Below are 16,221 nucleotides of genomic sequence, written 5' to 3'. Positions count from 1 at the left end.
CAGTAGTAAGCGTGCAGTGAGCCCCCCGTCTCTGTATGATTTACGTTTCTAATATTTAATATCAGCCAACTCGACCTTCACTAGAGAATGCGTATCACTGCCAAAGCCACTTACAGGTGAAATCATTTCTTGTTTTTCCGTATAAATAAATAATGAATTAAATAAATAAAAACAAGAAGAAGAGAGGGGAGCGTTTGGGTTGGCATAGCTTATGGAGGAAATGCCCCGGAATAGAGTAAGGTCTTCGCGAGGAAGTTACCAGCTTTCACCCGAGTGCAGCTGCCCAGCTTCTACAAATTCGAGAGCTGCTTCATCGCGCTACATTTTTCTCGGCTTACGAAGCGGGTGCCGGCCTTAAGCAATGATCGCGACATCTCTCGCTTCGCACACAGCCGGTTTTCCGGCTCAGCTAACCAGCGTTGACTCGTCCGCGCAGCTACCAGCGCTTGAAGGCGCGCGCGTTTGTCTCTCTCGGTGGGCAGGAAATCCTGTCACACACCTCTATCGGCTGCGTCTCAAAATAATCACCCGCTCAGACCGGACCCGCAGCGGGCATGCCAAGAGTTTTCATTTTTTTAAATTCTTGTTTTGTTGGGCACGCACCATTACGTTTATAACTATTGAGTTTTCTCCTGTGTCTGCGTCGTGACGCAAAGTCTCGGTTCAATCTATGGCTTATCAGCTTGCGGTATTGCAGTTGTTTGATTGATTATGTCGCTGCGTATTTTATGGCTTGCAGTCCACGTCGATTCGTAGACCTGTTCGAAGGAGGACAGCGCGACACAGGTCATCCGTGGGGGTCGCCTTGGGGCATCTCATCTTTTTTTTCCCCCTTATGGCTCGCCGGCGTCGCTGGCTGAGGGTGTTCCTAAGGGCATCATAGAAATACCGGTCTCTGTGAACTTTGTTGGAAACAGTCCAGTCCGCAGTGTTTGAGTATGGACAACGCGTACCTAATCGTCTTGCTGGAGGGCCAGGGCCAGCTCATTTTACATTTCTCTGTCTAATCTAAATATCACTGCTTTGACTTTACTAGCATGCATATTACCAATATGTGGCAAGACACGAATTTTCTCCCACGCGACTTCTTCACTGTCTTGAATTGCTTTTTCCAAATTTCTGGAAGAGATTTATTTAAGACAAGTGCTATTTTTTCCGCTAAAACGTTTGGGTTGAACCACCACTTCTGACTGAGAATTTATTAAAACGGCAACGACTAATCTTGAGAAGGCATATCTTCATTGCTAAACTTCCCCAGCAAAACTGTGTTCTCGTAATGTTGCATACATCGGTTAGATAGCTTCAATAAAATCACGACCTGTTAAGTTATATACTACACCGTTGCTCTTCTAGTGAGCTCCGGGACTTTCACAAATGTCACATTTTTCAAAAAAAAATAATAATAAAAGAGCCGTCCACATGTCTCTCTAACCCCTCTGTTGCTTTGTAACGTCAATGACAAACCTGTAGCAATTGCAGATGTCACCTTTTCAGCCAGCTATTATGACTACATGCTTGTGCCACAGTTAGCATAATGTTCTCCTTATTCCTTGCTATCCGTGTCACGCTTATCGCCGCCCAACTTGACCTTTTAATGCGATAGCGTTTAGGGCCCCGTGTCGCAGAAAACCCAGCGTCGGCAACCGACGTGTGATCGCGGGTGGCAGAGAAAATCATCCAGCCACATCGACGGCGCAGACCCTCCGCGTGGTGCAAGGTTTTGGTGAACAAAAATTGAATTTATAACAGTGAAATCCGTCAGAAAAATGGTAAAGTACGACTTTACCATTCGGCGTCGGATTCGCCGTTGGATTGTTTACCAATCGGCGTCGGATTGTAATTTGAATCTACGAGAAAACCTAATTCTGCTACGAGGAAACTCAACCAGACCTGCGCGCGTCGGGGCAATAGCAAACAATTATTAAAATAATAAAGAAGGTGCTAGGGCCTTCACATTTTAATATAAAACCACTTATATTGCCCCTGGAAATTAAAACGTCTTTCCAGCAATGCATTTCAGTGTAAAAGTGAAGCCGACTTTAAGGGGATTGGTGTAAGCTTGGTTTTTGTAAGCTGGCTTTCCCACGTTCAGTGTTGCAGTTAATGAAGCCTACTTGCCGCAGAACGCGCGTTTCCTCTCCGCCGTGCGTTCGCTCCGCGTGAAAGTGCGCGTTGCTCGCGCGCTTTCACTCGCACATACAGCATACGGCGCGCGGCTGCGATTTCATCGCCGTTGACGTCATACGGAACCTCACGGTGACGGCGACGGCAGAAATCCGCCTTGAGTGTCCATATAATTGCTATCGCAATAAAACGTTGCGAGGCGAGAAGGTGGTAAAGACTTCCGACGCTGCTCGACGAGTTTCCCGTTCTGATCTCGTCGAAAACCTTCGAGCCGCCCCCAGAGGCACCGGCAACAGTCACCAACGCCGCGCGCGTTCGGTGCGAGCGCGGGCAATACGCCAACGGCGTCAACAACAGTTCTGCGCGTTGCTGGTGCTGCTGCATGTCCAAGTTTATACAGCTGATAAAACTACTATCCTTACATCGTATAGGTCTGCTCGGCCACCGACCACAGCGAAACGGCGAGAATGCGGCCAATGTAGCTCTCGCTACAAAAATTACGCCTCCATTGCACCCTGTGAAAGTCGATGTACAGCAAAGCTGGTGCGGACGTTAGACGAGCACCACCACAAGCGACGTACGTCACGCACGCACGCATGTGTGCCGAAATGCAGCATATATCCATCCTGATTCTTCTAGGCCGTCCGGCAAGAGCAAGTGCCTTATTGAACTAAATTACTGTTAAAAATCAAATTGGGTCAGAAAATTCGTAAAGTATGACTTAAATACAAGCTGCTGACATGATAGTGTCGGATTGTTATTCGAATACAGGAGAAAACATAAATCTGTTACGTGGAAACTGAAAAACACATCACTTCAAACATAAATCCTCGACGAGGGTCCAGGAGGCCGCTGGACTCCTGGACTGAGGGGACCACCCACTGCAGAGCGGAGGAGCTACCTACGCTCGCGTGCTCTTTGGATTAAAGTTTATTCTCTCTCTCTCTCTCTCTCAGTGCATGAATGAATAAGCATGGGTGGTGATTGTATGCAACGTATAGGCGCAATTTCTTTAATATTTGCTTTAAGTTTACTTGTAACACATCTAGTAGTTAGAAACCAAAGATGGCTTTTGAGCTTGAATTCATTTACAGGTTTGCAGGCAGTAGACAAGTTCTTGCTATGTTTAGACTAACTATCGCAGAAACGGCATGACTGCCTGAGGCGCAAATAAGTGATGCGTATATCTTGTTGGAAAGACTTAGTTCCCACGAATGGCATTTGAATACATAGAAAAATAAAAAAAAAATCCGGTACAATTAAAGCGATCCCACTTTTCTGTCTGATCCGTTACCTTGCTCAGTTCTAATTGGCAACGTTGACCTTTGAGTTGTCTACACTGCAATGTAATTAAACAATGTACTATTTCCTGGTACTTTCTGCGAAAAAAAAAGTACGCAAGGTACACCACATGAAATTTGCTGCTGATGGCACTGTCGGTACAAATACACTGTAAAAAAATTATTGACGTGATGTAAATGGTTTCTAGTGCATCGGCGTTGCTTCCATGTCTGTGAATTAAGACCAAACAAAATAAACTGTAGTGATACGTCCCTCTAACGAGATCTACTGCGTCAATAATGCCGCATGGTGTGCGAAAACATTGTTTTAAACTCAGGTTTAAGCTTTTCACATTTAAATGCAAGCCCGCAAGTCTCGTTCTGTTTCGTGTTTTTTTTTCTGCGTATTTTTATTTGACAATTTCGCTTCTTCAATCTCTTTATCGTTTAAAAGCTTATACAGTGCGGAAATTGGGTTTAATGCACAAGATTTACGCGGTGGACGCGAAGGGCGAGGTCGCTGTTTCTTGATGCTTGAGATCAATATTGTAAGATTTTAAAGGAAGCGTGTTTATGCTTTGTTTCACCAAAGCACACGCGCTTGCTCTAGAAGTTTTTTTGTGTGAAGCACCGCTTTCATTTCTTCCTTCAAAATTCCGAGCATGTCTTTAGGGGAACGCGTAATTTAGTTAGACATTCGCGATACATCATAGATGGAGGCCTATAGAAAGAGCATTAATCTGTTCCTAAGAGTTCTTACTCATGCCTCAATCGCCTTCAGCTCAGGGACGCTTGCTGGCCAACAACACCGCCTTTATGCGAACGCGAGGACGCCAGAACGACGTACAGTGCTCGGGAAGATCAGTGGTTGGTCAACTGCTTCGGAAAAATAGCAGAAAGTGTGAAAGAGAGATAGAGAGAAATGATGCATGGAAAGGCAGCGATGTTAATCAGAGGTAGCTCCGGTGGGATACCTTGCATGGGGGGAAGGTGTATGAAAAGAAAAATAGTCGAATTGGGGAGGGAGAGAGAGAGACGAGCACATACAAAGTAACCGCGTACACTTAGATCGGTAGCGGGAGGCGCTTTTAATGTCTATCATGAAGGCCCGTAGACCGCAGGAACCTGAGTAGTGCGAATAACGCTTTCTGCGCGGAGTTTCATTGAAAGCGTGAAAAGGCCTAATATCACCCGGTAGTAAACGTTTTTTTTTCTTTCGTTCTTATTGTTTCTTTTTCTTTCTTGTTGTAGCGTTAACTTCAACATTTCAAACGAGAGAAGTGAATTGTGTTTATGGATGCGTTGTGATTCTGTCCAACATTGAAGCCCCCCATCCCCTCACATGTATCGTATTTTCGATAGTGTTCCTACTGCTCTGTTGCACCATGCTTTACTTGTTTACCATTTCTTGTGTGTGTTTCTATGGAAATTTCCACCTGTTGTTATATAACTTCTACTAAGCCCCATTACTCAATGTCCCATCGGTACGTTAAAAAATAAAAATAAAATAAATTATGTGGCGCCGGCTACTCCTCTCTTACATGATAGTTATCGCCGAGACTTGCCACTCGGTGGGACGCATGATCAGAAACTAATAGTCATACGAAAGAATGCTTATGAAATACAGGCTTTGGGCGCCACAACATTACATAAGCAATTTTGTAGCTCTGCATTTGCTGTGCACAACTGGTGTTGACTAGTGTTTCGGTGCTTTTTTTATTATTTTTTTGTGCCGTATCTTGTTCGTTCCTTAGACATACGCAAACGCAAACAATCTTCGATCTTGCCGCGCCTTGATAGGCTAGTACCCTTTTACCCAGCTCACTTCAACATACCGTCGTAATTCAAGGGTATACGTCACGGGAGTGGAAGGCAAAACGTTTTGCTGTGGCCAGCGCAGGGCAGAAATCGATTGCACTTTTCCTTGTCCTGAAGAAGGGACTGACTCAGCACCGTATCTGTTCAGAATTCCTGCTGGATGCCACTGTAATGTAGTGAAGCAGAACGGCATAAAAAAGAAAACTAGGTATTTTTGTTTGTTTTGTTTTACAGTTTGTTGTTTCGACCTTCACAGCTCTCCACGAGATACACTGGATACGAAAGACCAAACGAACACGCAGAAGGACGAATGATAGTGGGAGCCCAAATGGTAATAAACCAACTAGCGCATCGTATTGTCTCACGCCGGATATTTTAGTAGTGTTGGTGCTCTCACCCTTCTGCCCTCCGTTGCAAAAAAAAAAAAAAAAAGCGACCGCGTGTAGCAACGGGATCCATTGAAAAAAAAACTGAAAGTCCCGCATTTTCGGCCGCTACAGGATTTCTTTCTCGTTCAGGTTACTTTGTTGCATTTGTCATTGAAGTGACGGTAGCAAAAGTGCTCATTAAAGTGAAAAAATGGTGGCAGCGACTCTGCTTTTGCCCACAGTTGCCTTGCAGCACAATGGAGTGGAACTGTGTTTCTATGGTTCCGTGGTTGCGCTGCGGGCCCCTTCCGTTACGGGTCAATGATGTCCGGGAGCATGTATCGCCGCAACCTTTGCCCTATGTAACTACGCTACATCCAAAAAAAAAAAAGTGTGTGTGTGAGAGAGAAAGAGAGAGAGAGAGAGAGAAAAAGAAGCACAACCCCCTGTTGACGTCCAATTCATCACAGACCGCAGCTGCGTGTCAACTAGACGAGCGTACGCGATATGCGTCAGGACGAACGGGTTCAGCCAAAAGACAGGTCGCTATTCTCAGCTCTCTTCGCAACTCAATCCGCCGCATGGCGCACTTAATCAACTGAGTCCCAATTCAGCGGGAAATGGAAATGCATTCGCGAGTGCTGCCTTTTCCTTTTAACAAAGTCCAGAAGGTAGAGGCAATAAAGACAGAAAAACACAAAAAGTGTGGCATTTTCACATTTTTCACGGCAGGTATAGATCGAAGCACTTAACGCTGAATCTTTCCCGTTCTTATGGTGATGAAAACGCACCGTCCCTTACAGTGGATGCCGCTGTAGCGTCTCAAGCGCTATTCCTGGCGATTGCTTTGTATCTTCAGGCAAGACGACGTTAGACAAAAACAAAACAAACAAACAACCAGAAATGATCAGGAGGACCAGTTCATCAGATAAAATGTGTCGTCGAACAAGTGGCAATATGAGAGGCGAGACTGAGTCAGCTAGCAGCGTTTGACAGATGGTTGTATATGCATCACAGCGGATGAGAGAGTTAAAATAAAAAAGTAAGAGTAAAATGTTCGAGCAAATAGCCAATCATGTGATGCGATGCCTCGCAGTCAACCCACCCGCTCTTTTCTGGTATCCCGATAGATTTGCTATGCGCTGCAGTAGCCGTGCATCGTGCTGCGTATAAGGACTGAGCGTACTACGTGCATTTTTGCATGTTTTTTTTTTTTTTAGATAAATGTACGGAGTTACCAACAGGCCCGTGATCTGCACTTTTTTTTTTGTTTAGATGCAGGGCTTGTGAACACACTGCCGCAGCATATGAAATCGATTTGAAAAATAAAATATCATAAATAACACAGCCAATGGTTGACTTCCTAACACTAGAGCAACTACGTTTGTAATCACACGAAAGCTCAAAAATACCAGAGAAAGTCTTTAACCAAAAGTTCGCTTATGATACGCCGATAGCTGAGAAAAGTTAGTATGAGCGACCAGTATATCACAACTGTGCTCTTATGCCTACCAACGAATTTGTCCACTAAGTGAAATGACGATGGAACATTTTATTCTATAAAGGTGTCACAATCTCGAACCACCAGTTGCCCTGAATGACCACATGCAAACAGCTGATATCACTTTGACGTTGCATGGTTGAATCTCGTCACTATGCGTATTGATTTAGCTAAAATAAACATTTCCTAATGATCCAAATATAACGTTCGCAGACAACTTTACAATATACAATACACCATTCGGCATATGTATATAAAGAACGAGGAGGAAACCTATGCACTCGATTTTTGTTAGTCCCAACCATACGAAGCCAATAGACAACGAAGCCAAGGAAAACCAGGAACAATTATTTGTAGTTTCAATTGAAGTTTCGAAATGATAAGTGAACGTGGCCGAAAAACAACTTGCCGCCGGTTGGAGCCGAACCCAAAACCGGCGCCTTACGCGTGCGTTGTACCACCAAATGTGCTACGGCAGCATTGCCACTTAAACGCTCGATAACTTGTACCTTCAAGGCTGGATTGCTGTATTCACAGTGTATGCTCCTGACATCAGCAAGCTCCGAAGAAGTAGGCTAGCTGTGCCGAACCTTGTGCAACTGACGCAGCGGTTTCTTGTTTGAGATTTATTTCGCATCGCATGCCAACTGGCTTTAATCACTTCAGTGCGATATGCTTCCTAACTTTCGCTCATGCATTCTCGTTAAAATAATATTAGATTGGAAAGATGCCAGGTTATTGTCACGTACCAATACAAAAAAAAAGCAAAAAAAAAAAACTGTGAAAATCACCACGTGTCTGTAGATAAAGACGCGTGCAGCAGATTCCTTTAATATTGCATGGCGTTTCGTGTGAGTCTACAGCCATTTAAGTCGATGTACTCAGCCTTTTTCTTGTGCTCTGGCGAAGACCGGGACCCAATCGAAAAGTTAGTACGAACTATTCATACGTGCCGTCTTGCTTTAGTGCCGTACTTTCACCGGATCCCAGTGTTCCTGGTTATTATATTGGCATGGATCTTGACAGCACCACTTTGTCTGAACATTTTGACCCGGGAAGAGTGGAAGCGCCAGCTTTCATCACGCAGACTGGCGCCGTCATTAGTAATATTGAACCAACGTCAGACCTTGTGCCTCAAGCAACCACTACGCTTTCTACATATCGGAACAAATTATCTAATGTCAAAGTCTGAAGAGTCAACTTTTGGAATGCACTGCCACCTCATAAGCCTTATTACCAAGCACTACCATTAAATCAGACGAATTCACGCAGTTCTCGTGCTCCGAAGAACGACAAACCGACGACGAGGCTACCGCAACTACGGCTCTGCCTACCATTTTCATCAAGAGGCTCTCCGATTTACCATTGCTTGTGCGATGTTTTCGCAGGAAGTCCCGCCTTGTGTACTTCCTGGACCATGGCTTTAAGTACTTGGGCTGATGGTGTTCACCTTAGTGTCGAGGGAGTAGCGCTACTGGCTAGCCACACCCAAGCACTCTGCTTTAGGAAAAGTTTTGACATAACTACGTCATTCTGGTTGGACTCTGCACTTGTTACCGCCTCTAAGAGCGCCATTGAAGTTCTCGTCAGGTACCTTTTTTCTTTCTTTTCCTGGCCGGCGCTTTGCTTGCCAAAACCACGATCTGATTATGAGGTACGCTGTAGTGGGGGACGCCGGATTAATTCTGACCACTTGGGATCCTTTAACGCGTACCCAATGCTACGGTACACGGACGTTTTCGCATTTCGCGCCCATCGAAATCCCGGCCACCACGCCCGGGATTTGAACCCTCGACCTTGTGTTAAGCAGCACAACGTCATAGCCACCACGGCGTGTCCGTCACAAACCTGCCTTCAATTGACAACTTCTTTATTAACGGCCCCACAACGGAAAAGAAAATTTCCGACTATCTGTCGAAAAGTAGAGCGCCAAGAACGCCCCTTGCAGTATCAAAAGCAACCAATCCGCCGGCAACAAATCCAAAACACTCCCAAGCAACGCCTATACCTAGACCACCTGAGGTCGCCCCCAGTTTTTTTTTACCCCGGTCACCAAAGGGAACTCGAATTTCAAGCTCGCTTCGGAGCGATGCATGTTCTTCACCAGGATAACGTAAGGAGTGGTCGTCTTCGGTCCCCTCATGTCGTTACAGCTCCGGAAATAAACCCGTCAGGCAGTGCTATGCCCAACAAGTGTCTCGGGAAGCCATCGCCATGTGAGTATGTTTAACAACTCAAGAAACTTCCTTAGGATTAGAAAAAAATATTGGGCAAACACATTTTCTGTGAACTTGATGTTTGTGGTCTGAGCGGGTGCATGCATCTGAGGTTTCATTTGATTCATTTATTTTTTAATCAAGTGTGACATAACGTCATCCACCATATGATTCTTTTCATTTTTTCATGTTAATCAGTATTTTTACAGGTGGGCGAATATCAAAGTTTTTCACTAAGAATCGAATACAAATAGCAAGTATCGTGTATCGAATATCCAAACGCAGACGCATAAAGATAAATACATCAGAAATGTTTACTTCTCTGTAATTAGTACCACGCCTGTACTCACTACTAAAAAAAAGACACTTATTAGGGATAAAGAGTCAGTTTTAAGCACTAGATCAATTGTCATCAAAACTGCCTCTCAGCATCTTTAGCGTGTGATTGCAAACAAGCTTTTCAAGAAATAATGGCTGCTGTATGGAATGGAGATTTACTAAAATACTAAATAAATGGTTGCTGAAAAAGGATAAGAAGTTGGGGAAAAAGAAAAGGTGATCAAGGATTTCCGTGCCGCAAGCAGTTAACTGGGCCCATTGCAAGGAAAACACCACTGGCTGTACTGCAAAATATAAATATACTACATGACTGGCCGAAACCACATGTCCCCGAAGAGGACGTGAATTCCCCTGTTGCACCGAAATAACTTAGGTTAGTTGTTAAGCGAGCCATTCGAAATATTTCAGGCCGAAACTTGTCGATATGGGAGGATACCCTATAAAATTGGCATCCAAGGAACCAACGCGCATCGTAAAATAGCATGACATGTCATCGGCTAAGTTCCTGATCAACACAGAGAAGCATATTTTCGCTAAACACCAGCTAACTGAGCAGTCCTCGTTGTTGACCATGTATTAAAAAAAAGTTGAATTTTTTACCACTAAATATCAGTTCTTGCATGATAACGTTAAACTGCAACGTCAGCAACCATGGAACATTTGCATGCATTGTAAGCAGCCAGGAATCTGACAAAAAGCATTTTTAATAACCCGTGTCCTAGCTTATGCGAAGAATAAATAAATGCATTATCTCGATGCCTTAGTTTCTGCCAAGCCACCCGTTGCTATAGCTAATTTCAATTGGCGAAAGACCGCGAAAACTTCGAACGAATTTGCGGCAGCGGGGTACCTTTACGACCGACCTATTTTCGAAGAGAAGCCTAATAATTCACATCCAATTATACATTGGACTCCTCCTCCACGAACAAGACAAGTGGCTAGAACTTTAGAGGAAAGCCATGCTCCGGGATATAGATCGCGTCTACGAAAAATATGCGACGGTTAGATGTAGCCTTTACAAAAAAGAATCCGTAGCTATTAAGGGCGTGATCGGATATGCTCACGTCGTGCCGATGAAGAATAAGAAGGCACTGCCAAAGCCACTGGGTAAAAGTTAACTCTTTCAATAGTGCGTGTTGCTGGGCAAGTCGGTCGTACATCGTTAAGCGAGGTGCTGCGCGATGGACGAGAAAAGCACAAGGACGGGCGCCCTTGTGCGTTGTCCTTGTGCTTTTATCCATGTTTGTTTCGCGCAGCACCTTGCTTAACGAGCTAACTATTTGTTGGGCGAACTTGCGCCCAGAAACACAAGTAATGCTATAGCATAACGATAGCAGTGAGCCGAATTGTCGGTCGTCGAGATCGGATCTACAGCGCATCGGCTATCTTTAGGTGACGCGTCGCGGATTCCAGCGTAATCGCTGGCACTCGCGTGCGTTCCAGAATGTACAGCACTATTCGCGTCGCGCATGTCATCTCATTACACGAGGTTCCGTCGCTATAGAATCGGCGACAACATTCGAGAGATTTCCGAAATATTAAGGACGCGTTTTGCGCCGAGCGGTAACTTTATAACATTTGTTAGCCGGTGAAAAAAATGACACCGGATAAACTGGCCAGCTCCCCCTGGCCAGTTTCTCAGGACCAATTAAAGTTTCTTGTCACCGTCACCGGATAAACGGTATACGCGTGTCAATATAGTGATTAAGCAGACTAGCGAAGTTGATGTGATTGTTACAATGAACGAAAGTGAATATATCGCAGTAGCTCAGACGCAGTTGGTAGATCAGTATTTCTATAAGCGCAGGGGTTTTGATGCTATATTATATACAAGCGGGTACAAATGATTAGTTCAACAATCTCCTGAAGGTTTAGTTAAAGAAATGGTGAATGGCGAAACTATTCCATTCTATTGTTCCGCTTGGCCCTGTCGCCAGTCGTTTTTACCGGTTACCGGAAATTCATAGGACGTTGAGGACGAATAATCACGGTCGACGAATTGTTTAGGATATTGGTATAGTCACCGAAATCTTTCCTGCTGCTTCGATACGTTTATTAACGAAATTTCGACAATCTTCTTGTTGTTTATTAAGGACACCAATCATCTGTTAAGATAAATTAATAATTTGAAAATAGCCAGGCTTGTTATAACGTATGTCGTACTCTCTATATGAATGTCGCTCATGCTGATGGTATCCATTCAACTGTCAACGCTGTGAGGTTTCGGGCGCTCGAAGTGGTTGTGTGACGCCGTTCCATTGCGTTGCGTTTCCGAGATCTCTGTCTCCCGCCCTGCCTGGACGGGGTGGCAGCGGGTCATAACACACTGTCACTCGGCTGTCATCCCGCCCACGGCAAGGTCAACGGACGTCCCCATTGGCCGACCTTTTGGCGGGATTCGGGCCTTGCTTGCGTGCGTTCGGGTACGCGGGCGCAAGACGGGGCCTGGGGAGGCCACATCCAGGCGTCGGAAGGTGCGTACGAGCTCCACTCTGCCGGCGGCGCCCCTTTGTCCGCCGCCACCCGATGGTTGCTTCGGCTAGAGGTACTTACTTCGACTCGTCGGGGTCCCGGCCTCGGGCGGTGCGCGCACTCTTCCATCGTCTCGATGTCCTGAGGCAGCGCATTCCTATCGTGCCCCCGTCTGTTTCTTTCTGTTTTCATTTCCTCTGCTGTGGTGGTGCGAGATGGCAGACGCTGGCCGAAGGATAGGGGGCCTCCCTCTGCTGAGTTCCTTGTGCTTTGTTTCTCTGTCGCGGTGCGCCGTTGGCGGCCACCAGCGACCATCTGGCCAGGCCATGTTTTGTGTTGCAATTAGACTTATAGATTCGGGTGTGTTGTTTTAAACTTAGTTGTATTGAACCAGCTTAATAAACGTTCTTTGTCCTTCTGGAGAGCTCGGCTAGGGTCTCCCTTGCTGCGCGCGTGGGCTCGCCTTCCCCTAGCATGGGACCGGCGGGTGCCAGCGCGCGCTGCGGTGCGTCGGCACACGGAGCGGGCCGGAGCACGTGTGGACGCGGCGCCCTACATGTATGCATGGCGGCTCGGAGTGCTCGAACCCGCGGTGGTCGTCGAGAGTGCGCGCCGTGAGCGTAGCGATGAGACCACAATGTGTACGATCCGCTCTACCCTGACAAACCTGTATGTCGTAGCACATTTTCTACACTTTCATTCTCATTTCATTCATTTTATTTCGGCATTATGGTACATTATAACATGTACAAAAATGCTGGGGGCACAGACTAAAAGCCAAGAAAAGGCTTGAGGGGTCTGTACCCGATAATTGCACTTTGACAGGGGCAACAACAACAACAAAAACGTTCCTAGTTACAATGGCACAATGGCAAAACTTACAATGGTAAAATATACATCGGAAAATAAACTAACAGTGTTGAAATTAACATTGAAAAGCAATATATACTTTCTGCACGACATCAAAATTTATGAAACTTGAGAAACTTTCCAGTACAAAATCAAAACTTGATAGCAGCTGCATACAGAAAACAATGCTGGTGTTTAAAAGAGTAGGCAATGTATATGCGATCATTTGTCGGCCATAATTAGTACGGGTCCGTGGCGTAAACCAAAAAGTGATTCCGCGCGTGTCATAAACATGCAATCTTTCAGTCAAATTAGCAGTTCTTTCAAGCACAGATGTTTGTTTAATGCCTTGTTTGTAGCGTTTTTATTAGTAAAGATTCGTACAAGTCGTCAACAGGTATTACGTTTAGATTTTTAAGAGGGGCCTGTGTGCGCGTTATACGGAGCATTGACAATCAAACGGACATCCTTTTTGTAATCTAGAAATCCTCAGAATGTTGGAAATTGTGGTGGTTCCCCAGACTAGGTAGCAATAGCACAGTTTTGAAGGAAAAGTGAGTTATACAATAACAGTTTACTTTCTCAGGTAAAAGAAAACGTGTGCGCGATAACATACCAACCGTGTGAGAAAGACTGGAACAAACAGAATCAGACTGCAAATCCAGGACATGTTTCATTAAAGAGTACACCAAGACATTTCACAGCAGGAACCACCTCAATTTTTGATGGACAAGAAAAAGCGCTAAATCAAAGTTGACTTTCTTGCTTTAGCTCTAAATAAAACCGCTTTGTTTTTGACGTATTTATAGTTAGCGAGTTGTTCAAACTCCAGGTATGCAGTTTCGCGAGTACGTATTTGCTCTGGTTTGAATTTCCGATAAATCTGATCCTAAAAAAACAAACTAGTATCGTCAGCATAAACTTAAAATTGGGTATTTCATCTATTCTTACTACGTCGTAATATATACATTAAAAAAGTAGAGGCCCTAGGATGCTTCCCTGCGGTACTCCGCTTTTTAGGGACCGAAAGCTTGATTTATAGTTATTAAGTTGTACCTGCTGCTTGCGATCACTCAAGTAGCTTTGCATAAGTGTAAAAAATGCCCCACGGAATCCGTAATGCTGTAGCTTTTTTAAAAGTGTGGTATGATTAATCCGGTCAGAGGCTTTTGAATAATCGATAAATATTCCAACTATGTAAAGTTGACGCTCAAAACCACCTAGTATGATTTCTTTTTGAAGAAGTAACGCGGATTCTGTGGAACGTTTTTTACTAAAGCCGAATTGAAACGGCGTTATGATGTTATGGCGACTCAAAAAACTATTCATTCTTATGTGTATTAACTTTTCAATAGCTTTGGAAAAAATGGGCAGTATGGAAATAGGCCTGTAGTTTGATACATTATTTTTGTCACCGCCTTTGAAAATAACGGTAACTTTAGCAACTTGTAGCTGTCTCGGGAAATCGCCAGAAAAAAGATTAGATTGATCACATGTGTTAGGGCTGGGGCGATGATGTCAAGTACGTACTTGACCGGTCGAATTTGTAGATCATCAGGGTCGGGGCAGTAGCTATTTTTGAGGGATAAGAACATTGCTACAACTTCTGGCTGGGAGACGGGAAACAAATACGCAGATTCACGTGTTCTCGAAGGCATATATTCCATGCAGGAAGTATTATGCACACTGCTTGCGACAGAGGCAAAAAAATTGTTAAAAAGGTCAGCTAGCTTACGGCCAGTGAATGTATCGTTATTTAATTTAATCTCAGTGGGGCCAGTGTTTTCTTTAGAATAACCTTCTAAGAAAGAATTCAGCCTTTTCCAGACAAGTTCCGGTTTTCTAGATACTTCGTGATTAAACAAGTTATAAAAGTATCGTTCTTTGTGTCTGCGCAAAAGGTTATTTGTTTTATTCCTATGTTTCTTAAACGCTTGTAAATCGGAGGCGCTTTTTGACCTAAGGAACCTTTGAAACAGTGCATTTTTATCGATGATAGCCTTCAAGCATTCCGAAGTAAGCCACGGCTTTCTTGCCTTACGGGGACGGGTCTTTTTGATGTAAGGAAAACTTACGGTGAAGGCTGTTTTAATTTTGTCTATTAGTAGTTCATACGCGCGAGTTGCGTTATCACTGCTGTGGATGGAGCGCCAGTCTGTAGCTATTAAAATTGAACGAAAACGCTGCAGTGTCTCCTGGTTTACGTTACGGTATGTGACAGACCTTTCATGTTTGTTTTTTGAGTTTGGTTTGTTAAAGCTTTGTATTATGTATATGGGCAAATGGTCACTAATATGTGATCCGAGAACTCCTGAGTCAATTGTCTGATTTTGACAGTTTGTTACAAAAGCATCAATACATGTTGACCTACTTAACTGTATACGTGTCGGTTGTTTTATCACGTTTACCAACGCATTTACTACGAGCATTTCCGTAAGTTGAGCCTGTGGCGCTGAGTTGCTCAAGAAATCAATGTTAAGATCACCTCCCAAAATTAGTTTGTAATTATTGTCGTTAATCCAAGCAAGAAATTCGTCTAAAAAAGATAAAAATGAAGGTAGCATCCCTCCAGGTGGGCGATACATAACTGATAACCATATATGCACTTTACCGTAAGAATTTCGTAATCATCTGTAATTTGAGAATAATTCGAGAGCAGTTCGCTTTCAAATCTGTCTTGAACCATTAACGTAAGACCACCGCCTTTTTTACCGCGACGATTTAGAAAGTGAGACTTATAACCAGGCAATTGCAGTACCTCCAGTTCACTTGTATACCAAGTTTCGGTCATCATAATTACGTCAAAACGAAATTTAAAACTTTCTATAAAGGTTGTGATGACGTCTTCTTTGTTCCGGGCCGACTGGGCATTAAAATGAAGAGCAGAAATATGGCCGCTAACAGAGACAGGTATATTTAAATCACTTGGCGATTTTAGGGGCGAAGCTCCTTATAGCGGCACCCGTTCCGTCCCCGTCGTCGTAGTAGTAGTGTGTAACCAGTCTGAGAAAAATGAGAAAAAAAATTCCGAAGTTGTGTCCGTAGCGCGGAATCGAACCAGGGACCCCTCGCTTCCGAGCGCGCGGCGTTAGCCCACTACGCCACGAAGCGGACATGGACACACGCACCACGATGGCAATAAATACCCAACATTAACGAAAGGCCGCGTTTCTAGCGCGTTTCTAACACGTTTGTGCTAGCGCGTTACGGCCCGTGTAAGAAGCTGGTGTAAGACGCTGTGGCCTCTCCGCCTT

At 44.5% G+C, this 16,221-nt stretch overlaps 1 pseudogene; it reads left to right on the top strand.

The window, feature by feature from the left end:
* Positions 1-7,940: 7,940 nt before the first annotated feature.
* LOC119456787 (connectin-like) overlaps positions 7,941-16,221 on the top strand; it is a 91,043-nt pseudogene continuing 82,762 nt past the window's right edge.

This window comes from Dermacentor silvarum, chromosome 6, assembly GCF_013339745.2.
Source record: "Dermacentor silvarum isolate Dsil-2018 chromosome 6, BIME_Dsil_1.4, whole genome shotgun sequence".
Taxonomy (NCBI): Eukaryota; Metazoa; Arthropoda; class Arachnida; order Ixodida; family Ixodidae; genus Dermacentor; species Dermacentor silvarum.
The sequence above is the reverse complement of the archived record's forward strand: the minus strand, read 5'-3'. Positions and strand labels throughout refer to the sequence as shown.